Source organism: Elephantulus edwardii, unplaced genomic scaffold (genome assembly GCF_000299155.1).
Source record: "Elephantulus edwardii isolate Elephantulus edwardi_28Jun2011 unplaced genomic scaffold, EleEdw1.0 scaffold00146, whole genome shotgun sequence".
Taxonomy (NCBI): Eukaryota; Metazoa; Chordata; class Mammalia; order Macroscelidea; family Macroscelididae; genus Elephantulus; species Elephantulus edwardii.
This window is the reverse complement of record NW_006399896.1, coordinates 2,759,348-2,771,132: the sequence shown is the minus strand read 5'-3', so window position 1 is coordinate 2,771,132 and position 11,785 is coordinate 2,759,348. Positions and strand designations below refer to the sequence as shown.

Here is an 11,785-nt window from a genome sequence, read left to right as displayed (position 1 = left end):
CGGTCCATGGCATATTCAATCAAGTGTTCTATGATTCCCATTCTTCTCAAAGTCAGCCACAGTATGCTGTGATCCACACAGTCAAATGCCTTTGCATAGTCAAAGAAACACAGATAGACATTCCCATGGTACTCTCTGCTTTCAGCCAAGATCCATCCAATATTAACTATAAAATCCCAAGTGTCAGTCTCTTCTAAACCCAGCCTGTACTTGTTGATGTGTCGTTCTAGTAATTTTTTGGATAATCTTTGGCAGAATCTTGGTTGCATGTGATATTAATGATATTGTTCTATAATGTCCACATTCTGCTGGGTCACCTTTCTTTGGAATGGGAATACGTCTCCTGATTTTCTGACTAGTTGTATGAAAGGTGTTGATTGTAGATCAAAGGAAGATAAAATTGTTGACAATTTTTCCAATCTTTTCTCCATTTATCATGATGTTACCTATAGGTTCAGTGATAAAATTTTTTTTGTTTTCTTGAAGTGCTTCAAGTCCTCCTCACTTTCAGCAAATAAGGTTGTGTCATCTGTATAACACAGGTTATTAATGAGTCTCTCTCCACTCCTGATGCCACATTCCTCTTCATAGAGTCCAGTTTCTTTCATCATTTGCTCAGTCTACCGATTGAACAGGTGTAGAGATAGAATATATCCCTGACACACTCCATTCCCAATTCTAAACCATGCAGTTCTCCCCTGCTCCTTTCACAGAACAGCCTCCTGAGGCAGGTATATGTTCCTTATCAGCATAATCAAGTGCTCTGGGATTTACATTGTACTGGGGAAATCTCCAGTTAGGGACCTTTCCAAATTATTGAGGAGTAGTGATTCCAGTTTGATGACTAAGTTGCATCTGATTCAGGCCATAATCTTTCTGATTACTAGCTATGCATCAGAGACCTGGACAATGAATAAGGATGACAGAAAAAGAACTGATGGCTTTGAGTTGTGGTGTTGGAGAAGAGAATTGAACATCTTATGGATGGCCAAGAGAAAGGGTAGATAATATCTTGAACAAAGTGCAACTGGAGTGACCTTTGGAGGCAAGAATGATGAGGCTTTGCCTCACATACTTTAGACATATTGCTAAGAGGTGTTATTCCTTGGAAAGGGACATGATATTAGGTAGGATAGAGCATCAGCAAAGGAAAGGTAGACCCTCATCCAGGTGGATTGACACGATGCCTGCTGCAATTGCATGTCGGGAAGTGTGAGGATGGTGCAGAACAGGACAAGGTTCATATCTTTTCTTCATAGGGTCATTATAAGTCATACTTGCCTTGATGACACCTAACAACAACAAAAAGTATTCCCTTTCTCTATTCATAAACTAACCTTTTGGTCTAGGTAAAGGTTTTGAATTAGCGTACTTAATTGTTCTGGGATTCCTATTCTTCTCATAGTTAGTCATAATTTTTGTGATCCACAGAGTCAAATGTCTGTGTAGTCAATAAAGTACATGTAGACATTTTCCTGGTATTCTTTACTTTCAGCAAGGATTAATTTGACATCAGAAATAATATCCTTGGTACCAAGACCACCTCTAAAACAATGCTTGAACTTCTGGTACTTTCCTATTTATGTACTATAGTAGCTAGTTTAAATGATCGTCAATAGTATTTTGCTTGCACGTAATATTAATAATATTTTTTGAAAATGTCCACATTCTGTCTGATCACTTTTCTTGGAATGGAAAGAAATATGTATCTCTTCCAATACAGCTGTCCTCAGGCAGCTGTCCTCCAATTTTCCTAGCCTCAACTGATGAGCACATCCAGACCTTTATCTACTAGTTAAAACATGTCAATAGGTGGACTCAAGTAACATTAAATCTCTAACTTCAACCTTTTCTTGATCTAACATGATGTTGCCTATTGGTCTATTAAAAATATTCAATGAATAGTCTTCAAGGCTGTAAGTCAGTTGAAAGATCTCTTATCTTTATACCTTGAAGCAGCTGGTGGAATTAAACACACTGCCTTTGGATTTTTAGTGCAACTCCTTGCTGACTAAACTGCCAGAACTACGTTCAATTGGCCCAATGTTGAATGGCTTTGTTTTCTTGAGGTTGAAACATAATCCATTTTGAAGACTGTAGTCTTTGCTTATTGTTTCATCTCTTTAAAATAGAAATCAACTAATAGAAATCAACTCTGTTGAGTTTCTGAATCTGTAAATCACAGGGGATGTGATTGCTCATCTTTCTTCCGCAGAGCTGCTGTTGGATTTAATCACCTCTTTTTATTTTAGTAGTACAATTTACGATGGTTTATGCCATCAAAACCACCAGAGGGTCAGGTATGAGCCAGTTCCAATTAGATGGCAATAAAAGTTTTGAGCTAGTCATGAATGCACTACTATACCTTAATCCATTTGTTTGTTGGACATTTGAGCTGTTTTGTTTTCTTACTATTATGAATAACATTGGTCTGAACATGGTGGAGATGTCTCTTTGTTTCTCAATTCTATCATGTTTTGTTGTCGGTGCTATGTACATTTGAGTTGAAACAAACCCACAGGAGAAGAGATTACCCAACTTTCTCTCAAGGAGCAATTAGTGAATGTTAACCATGTCCCTTTAGGATGGTATCCAAACCCCTTGCCACCAAGTCACCGGAGCTCAAACTCATTGCTATAGAGTCAGAACCACCTTGTAACTGACCCATCAGCAGGTTTTCAGAGGCTCTGAATAACTTGGAGGAAATTGATCCTCTTTCTTCTAGCGAGCTGTTGGAGGATGTGAGCCACCAGAGGTATTACTTTTGAATTAGTGGTTCAAATTCATATCCCTAGGCAACCAGAAATCCCTGCTTTCAGAAATTCAAGCTAGAGGTCATAAAACAATGGATATCATTGATAATGTAAGATGGATTTAGGTTGAAGCAGAGAATAACAGAAAGATGTTTGTGTTGTATGGGCTATGAAGGCATTTAATTGTGGATTATAGTAAATTAGGGATAACATACAAAAGAATGTGAATACATTACTCAGTTGTGTTCATGTGAAACCTCTCCATATATCAAGAAGCAATTGTCTGAAAAGAACAAGGGGACACTTCATGGTTTAAAATCAGGAAAGGTATGTTTCTGGATTGTATTGTTTTTCCATACCTCTTCAAACTGTGTGCAAAACAAATCACTTGAAAAGCTGAACTGTATCAGGGATAATGTAACATCAGGATAGCAGGTAGACTCATCACCAAACTATGTTATGCAGATGACACAACCTTGTTTGCAGAAAGTGAAGAAGACCTGAAGCACTTGTTCCAAAATAACAAAGCTTATAGCCTTCTATATGAATTAAATTTCAACATCAAGGAAACAAAAATTGCCACCACTAGACCATTGGGCCAAATAGAGAAAAGAGTGAAGTTATCAACAATTTCAATTTAGTTAAATCTACAATCAATACTCATGACAGTAGTAATCAAGAAATTTAATAATGTGTTATATTGGGAAATCTATTCTCAAGATCCTCACCAAAGGGCTGAAATGTCAGTTTAAAAACTAAGGTACACCAAATATTTTGAATTGTGGTAGTCAATGTATAAATTCGCATGATTGAGTATTTGCTATTAATAAATTGTTGTATACAATTCTATCGTTTGATCTCTGGCCTTATTCCTGTCACCAAGGCTGTATTTAACCATTACCAGTTCTTGTTCTTTTTCCCAATTTTTACATCCTATTCACTAATTATTATGCATCCTAACTGCATGTTTTATCTGTTTCAAACTATAAAAATACATTATTGTTGTTGTTGTGTATCATCAAGTTAGAACCAATTCATAGCTAACCTTCTAGTGAATTTTCAGATGTGGTAAATCACATGGGAGGAGATTGTCCATTTTTCAATAATGGATTTAAACCATGTGGTTAACAGGTTAGCAGCACATCTCCTTGCCACTAGCAAAAGTTAGGAGAAATTCTTAATGTCATCGTCTTTGGCTTTAGTGGTTGGAGTGTGTGTTTGAATAACAATTGTCTATTAACAATTTTTCCATTGTATTCACACAGATAGTATCCTATTTTTCATAGCATGTACTTCAGCATAAATCTTGAAATTTTATTTATTTATTTATAATTTTTTAACAATCAATGTAACCCCATTCTTCTTCAATTTGTTATTCTTAATATAATAGAATGTATAACTGTCTAATTCAAATTGGCCAATAGTAGTTCATCTCAGCTCACTAATGCCTAGGGTTTCAATCTTTGCATTTCATTTCATTTTTTATGACTTCCAAATTTTCTCCATTCATATTTTGTACATTCTGTGTTAAAATTACTGATGGAGATTTGTAACTCTTTTTATTCATTTTTTAGTGTTTTTTAATCTGAGAAGCTCTTCTTCTAGTATTATGTCTAACAAAGTTCTGTTATTCATTCATAGTGCTTTTTGAAGACCCACTATGTGAGAAGTGGATGGCTTGCCTGTATTAGTCTGGAAGCTCTGTAGAATTTTAAAAATGAAGAGAATTTGAAGGATTTTATGCAGAAGATCAAAGACTACAACCATCAATATAGATTACATATCAACATCAAGAAAATAAAAATTAAACAAAATGAAAATAAAAAAAAGAAAAGAAAAATCCTCACCTCGGACCAATAGACACTACTGTGATATATGGAGAAAAACCAATGAACTATTTAATTTTACACAGATTCACAATCAACATCCAGTGTAATAACAGTCAAGTAATCAAAAGAAATACTTCATTGGGAAAATCTGCTGTCAATAATCTTTACAAAGTGGTAAAGAGCAAAGATGTAAGTTTAAAGATCAAGATGTACCTGATCTAAACCATGGTCTTTTTCAATTACATCCTATGCATCTGAATGTTGTAGAAATAAGGATGGCAGGAGAAAAATTGATCTCTTTGAACTATGGTATTGAAAAAAGGTATTGAATATATCATTGAACTCCAAAAGAACAAAGAACTCTTGGAGGAAGAACAACCAGAGTGTTCCTTAGAGGCAAGACTTGTGGAATTCCATCTAATGTATTTTGGGCATGTTGGCAAGAGGGGTCAATCCTTGGAAAGGATATCATGCTGGTAAAGATGAGTGGTCAGAGAAATAGAGACCTCAACAAGAAGGGTTGACACAGTGAGTGTAACAATAAGCTTGAGTATGTAAGAGACTGTGAGGATGGTACAGGATAGGGCAAGGTTCAGATCTGTTGCTCTTAGAGTTATTATGAGTCATCTATGACTGAAAATCACCTTACAATAACAATAAATCCTTACATAATCAAACTGCTTTTTTTCTCCAGCTGAATGGCTGTTTAGTTCAAACTGATGATTTTTCTTTCTTTTTTTTTTTTTTGGCATCGAAAAATAAAGTAATGCCTTATCCTAGTGTCTAAATAGGAGAAAAGAAGCCATGGAGGCACAGGACCATGACTATCTTTCTGAAAGGGGAAGAAGGGAGTAAGAACAGAATAGCACTTCACTGTTCCATAGTATAAAGCAGATAAAGAGCCTGCAGCCTAGCCCCATGGTGCCTCTAGAGCTATACTAATCATTCTTTTACAGTTATGGTATCAACAATGGGGTTTATTAAGGAAGGCAATTAGAGAGTAGAAGAGGCAAAGAATATTAACAAAAGAAGTCCAGATTTTAGAACAAGTTCCAAGGTACAATTCCTCAATTAGTCCAGGCTCTGGTTTCAGTTCAGCAGTCAAATCCAAATCATCAAGCAAGGTTTCCCTCCAAACAAACAAGCATCTAGGAAGTTACAAGTCAGCTTCTCCTTCAAGTATCAAGCAAGAACAGCAAAACACCTTTAACTGTGGCCTTTATCTCAGGGCTCCCTTGCTTGCCACAATTTTGCCACAGTAATACTACAATCTTTACAACACCACAACCAGGATATCACCAACAAAATCTGCACCAGTCTTCTTCAAATCTTGCCACCACAAGTCTTGCTTGTGTCACATCTTGCTGCCCCTGTGTGGAAAGTACTCTTATTCTGGTTGCACAGCTATTGATGATTTGCAAAACCATACTGATCTCCAAGACCATGTGTTTCCAGTTGAGGCATCTGGAGACTAGAGGGGGATAACTTTAATGGTTAAAAAAAGGCCCTTTCAGGCTAACAGAACATCTAGTACTTAGGAAGTGGTTGTTATTGTCGTTTCTGTGTGCCTTTGAGCCAGAATCCTCTCACAGCTCACTGTCCAGTGGGGTTTCACAGACTGTATATTACACAGGAGGAGATTGCTCATTTTCATAAGAGCAGCTGGTAGATTTGAACCACATGCCCTCAGATTGGAAGCATATTTCCTTGGCACTAGGCAAATGGTACACAACAACATGTTTTAAAATTAATTGTGCACATTAACATATGTAGAATAATAAAATAAGTAAAGAGTATAAATTTCAAAGTAATATAGAAGAATAGAGTGGATGATTGTGTGGTGGAGAAATGAGTCTTACCCTTGTAGGCCTTTAACAATCTCAATACGTACCAAATAATCAAGATCGGCATGGGGAAAAAGAAGCAAAGATTTTTTTAAAAAATAAAAAAACTCACTGAGCAAATAAAAATACAAAATGAAATAATAGAAGTGATATCTACAATGAAAAGACTTTATAAAAAGGTTTGACCTATGTCATTTCTTAGACAAAGGTTAAACTCATTTGTATAAATTTTGCATGTAATTTAATTTCCTTTGTAAAATAGTCTGAACAAACTGATCTCTAATTTTTTCCTCTGGGAGAATGTTGTATTATTGGAGGCTCGCAGTACTCATTGATATGTGCCAGGAAAAGTGCTCTGCTGATATTTTAAATACAGAGACATAATTTGTGAGACGTTGTTTTTTTAGAGAATAAAAGTAAAATTTATAAAAATAAAAAATGCAATCCTAGTGCATATTAAAATATTCACTCTTATTATAAGGCTCAAGAGTCCTTTTCATTCTCTCTTTTCCTTCCTTAAAAATATTTTACAGAAAAATGTTCCTCAGAGGCAAGGATGACTAAAGGATAAAAAAATTAAACTCTGAAGTCTTTGTTTTCTCTGTGATTCCTTAGTATTGCTTAAAAAAAACAAACAAAACTTGAAAATTTTTTTCAAGTGAGATATCTTCACATTAACACTCATTTAAAAACTAATTAAATAAATCCTGTATTTCCCTTCAGTTTATTCAGTCACTAGACCTGGGAATACCAGTCCCTTTCCCCTTTTGTAAGAGTTTGTCTCATTAGCAGTTTAATTTGATACTTTCTCTGGAAATTCGCCACCTTTGTTGAGTGATTTGGTACAAACTGTTTAAAAGTTTTTGGCCTCCCCCCAGGAAGGTACCAGATATTGTCAGTGAGCAGCTAGTTAAAGACTGCAAACATTCAAGTTTAAAGGAATACATTTAGCAGTTCACCTTTCAGGGAAAATGAGGAAAGAGGGATAGATCCATTACTAAAGGAAATTAAAAGGATAAGTTAACAAATGCTGGTTAAGAGCACTCTGTATTTTTATAGGATTTTTTATTTTGGTTATGTCTTTAATACAAAGACAATTCCAGTATACACAAGGTAGTGCTACATGAGGAGATAAAGCATTTAATTTTCTTTTTTTAGGTGTCTTCCCTGAAAACATTTCTCAATCTTTTCTGCATCTTGACCTAGGGAAAAGATTTACAGTTTGGACTGCTGAGTGATAGATAACCTAGGACTCAGTTGTTTTCAGAGAGTACTCTAGGGAGTACTAGGACCTACAGTACAAGTCACTCTCCTTCCTGTGGTCACTAGCTTGGCCCCCAGCAGCATTAGTTGCCCCATGACTGAGGACAAGTTCCTTAGTCTGGTTCCATCTTCATGATTTGTTGAAAAGAGTATGCCCACTGTTGGAGTTATTGTATAATCCATATCATGGAGGAGTGCCTCATTTTTGCAGACTTTTCTACCAAGCATCCCTCATTGAGACAAATTGACACGTGACTCTAGAAATGAGGAGGGGAGGTATCAAGTGTGTTGGAGATGGTGAGGTTGGCTTAAGGTAAGGTAAGGTTCAGAGCCATTAACTTGATGGCACATAACAACAAAAACAACTACCAAACATGATGTCATCATCTCCCCCCACCCCAACAAAGAACAACTGGTCCATAGGAATTTCTAGGTTAAATAATCAGACCATCATGTTTTTACCCTGCAGAGAAGCTGGCTGGGTTTTACTCAACATCCTTTCAGTTAGCAGCCAAACGCTTAACCGTTGCTCTATCAGAGTTCCTAATTCCTTCAGAACTGATTAGTTCATTCTGGAACAGATTCAATATTCTTCAACATTACAATTTGAAGTTAATTCTTTGATCATCCTTTTCAACAAGTGCTTTCTTATGTATATGATGTGACTAAAAACACTATGCCTTAGACCAGATTCATCTACTGATATGTTTTCAATGTTTTATAGGGATCTTCTGCAATAAATTTTCTTAACACACTAGGCCATTTTGTTTACTTTACTGAAGCTTTGTTGATTGAAGTAATATGAAGTCAGCAACAAGTTTAATTTTCTTAGCATTTATTACAATGTTGCTTTTTTTAAAAAAAAAGAATATTAATAGAGAACCTTTGTAGTGCATCAGTTACATGTTCAGTGGCTGCCAATTTGAACCCACCAGCCATTCTGTGAGAGAAAAATGTGGCAATCTGTTCTCATAAAAATTGTTGTTTCTGTGTGCCTTTCTGTCAGAACTGACTCATAGCTGATCATCCAGCAGGTTTTCAAAGGCAGTAAATTTTATGAGAGGAGATTTCCCAGTCTTTTGCCATGGAGCAGTTTGTGGGCACAAATTACATGTCTTTGAGAGTGCAGCATGGCTTCTTACTAGTTGGCCATCAGAGAATCTGAGGAAGTTTTATCCTATCCTGTTGGGTCACTAAGAGTTGAAACAGATTTCGAAAACTACAGAGGCCTCAGTAGTAGAAGAGGTAGACTTTCCATCCATTCTAGTAAGAGCCTTACTGATGACAACTAGATAGATATAGATGATCTGTGAAACATTCCTCTACATTTGCAAAATTAATATGAACACTGAAAAGGCTTACACACTATTATTTCTAATAATAATAGGTTAATTTGCATCAAGTTAAAAACATGAAAAAGATATATGATTTCAGAATACCTAAGGGTTGCAAGTATTATCTGTGTAACTTTTTTCAGCAAACAAACTGATTTCAAACCTTAAATCAAACAAATTAAAAATTTTGTAATTAAAGGATAAAGGTTACTCTTCCTCTACTAGATTTTTCCTATGTCCACACCTACCTATCATAAACAACCAATTGTCCTTAAGTTTATCAGAGCAGAACTGTGCTATAGCTCTGAAGCCTGCCCTGTCCTGAGCCAGTCTTGCTGACTCTGACACCAACTTCCATTGTTCCAGTTACTGAATCAATCTATCTTTCTCTCCTCATCTGTCTTTCCAGAAAGTACTGGTCTTTCCTGGTTATTTGCCCAAATTTTATGAAATTGAGCTTCAAAATCCTAGCCTCCAAGGAGAAACTTTGTTTCACTCTCTCTGTGACAGACCTGTTGTTTCTTTGGTGGTCCATATGTTCAAGACTCTTATCCGGTGCCACAATTAGAAAGCATTAATTCTTCTTCTGCCATCCTGGTTCATTGTCCAGCTTCCTGATGCATAGCAAGTAATTGCAAAGACCATGGCCTGGATTAGGCACACCTTAGTCTCCAGACTGACACTGTACCTTTTCAGTACTCTGGAGAGTTCTCTGACAGCAGATTTTTCCAGTGCAATTCATCTTTTGATTTCCTGAACACTGGTGCCAAGAGATTGTGGTGCAGAGCAAGCTATAATTGTTAAAAACCTCAATCTCTTCTCCATTATAATTGGTAGTAGAAGACTTCAATAAACCACTTTCAAGAAAAGATACAACTACTAGAAACAAACTCAACAAAGATGATGAAGAATTAAACCATAAAAAAAAACCAACTCAATCTCATAGATATATAAAGGCTAATATACCCTACAAAAGCACAATATAATTAAAAAACAGAAATAATGCAAAACATATTCTCAGACCACATGATACAAAATTAGAAATTAATAACAAGAAGATAAAGGAGAAAAAAACCATACATTTGGAAGCTGAATAACACCATGCGTGAACATGAGTGGGAACTAGAAGAAATAAAAAAATAAATGAAAAAGTTTCTTGAAACATAGGACAATGGAAATACAACTTATCAAAACCCTTGGGAAATAGCCAAAACAGTAATTAGGAGTCAAATTAAAGCAATAAGCACACACATCAAAAAATGATAAATGATTCTTTAACCCAACGTCTCCAGCACTTTGAAAAAGAATAGTAAGAAAACGCAACACCCTCTAAAAAACAAACAAAAAACCCTGACTGAAATGATAAAAATTAGGGTAGAAATAAATGAAATAGAAAAGAGAAAAATAATTGAAACCATCAACAAAATCAGGAGTTGGTTCTTTGAAAAGGTCAATAAAATCCACAAACCACTTATAAAACTAACAAGGGAAAAGAAGAAAGAGACACAAATAATCCGAATAAGAGATGAAAAAGCAATGCCACAAAAGAACCAATTGAGTATTTTTTGGATCATTTGAATAACTTTTGTCCAGAGATTTCCCTCTATCTTCAACCTTGGGTTTTCTTTATATTTCTATTAAAATACATTTATTTTTGTCCTTATTTGTTTTGTAGTTTTTACGCAGTACTTTCTCTAGTTACTGCTTTAGATACAGTGTACAGAAAATAACTTTCAGAGATCCTATATGGTCATCTTTTATTCTGATTGAGAGTTTATTTGGAAATAGAATTTCCATCTGGAAAAATACTATTTTAAGAAAAAATTTCATGTTTTCCAGTTTCTATATTTTGACTATTAAGAATTTGATGTTTTTTGATAGTCATTTATATGTATGCTACATTTTTAATTGCTTAAAATATTTTAGAATTTTCTCTTTGGTAATCTGAAATTGATGTTACCTCTATATGTCAGTCCTTCCCACTCTTTACTCATTTATCACAGTTATACTCATTGACTTATTAAAATCTGTAAATCTAAGTTTATCAATTCAGAGACATTTTATTGCACTACTTATTTTATCTCTGAAAACTCTATGAACGTGGAGAAACAACAAAAGTTATACAAGGATTCAGGTCTTTCATTCATAGGGTCATTATGAGTCATTTACAACTTAACAGTGCTTAACAACAATAACAATAGCAAGAACAGAAAGAGAGAGTTCTGTTGGCCTAGTGCATAGAAAGTTATGCTATCAAACCAAAGGTGGGTGATTTTAATCTGTGGCCCTAACACCTAGTTTTAATTGGTTTTGGTTAAACATTCTTCTAAGTGGTATGGTAGTGTTCTGCACATTGCTATACAGAGGTAACTTGTGGTTGCTGTGATGCAAAAAACACTGTGACACTGATGTGCCAAATGTGAGTATGGTTACCCAGGGTGGACAGTGTTTGGTGGAGCTTCCCAATTAAAACAAGCTTGGAAGCAGGAGTGGCATTAACTTCTGAAATGGCTTTCCTCTGGAAACTCTATGAACGTGGAGAAACAACGAAAGTTATGCATGTGTTCAGGTCTTTCATTCATAGAGTCCTTATGAGGTATCTATGACTCACAATGGCACTTAACAACAACAACTTATTTTACGATTTTTTTTTAACTTTCTATTTGTTTTTTCTAGAAAATTTTTCTCTCAGTTAATATACTTTCTGACTTAATTGTCTAATTTTTTTATTTTCTGAACTTTTTTACTTATATTACTTTCAG

General features: G+C 35.2%; 1 pseudogene; it reads left to right on the top strand.

Moving 5' to 3' along the window:
• Positions 1-2,266: 2,266 nt before the first annotated feature.
• Positions 2,267-11,785, top strand: part of LOC102874236 — a 16,541-nt pseudogene continuing 7,022 nt past the window's right edge.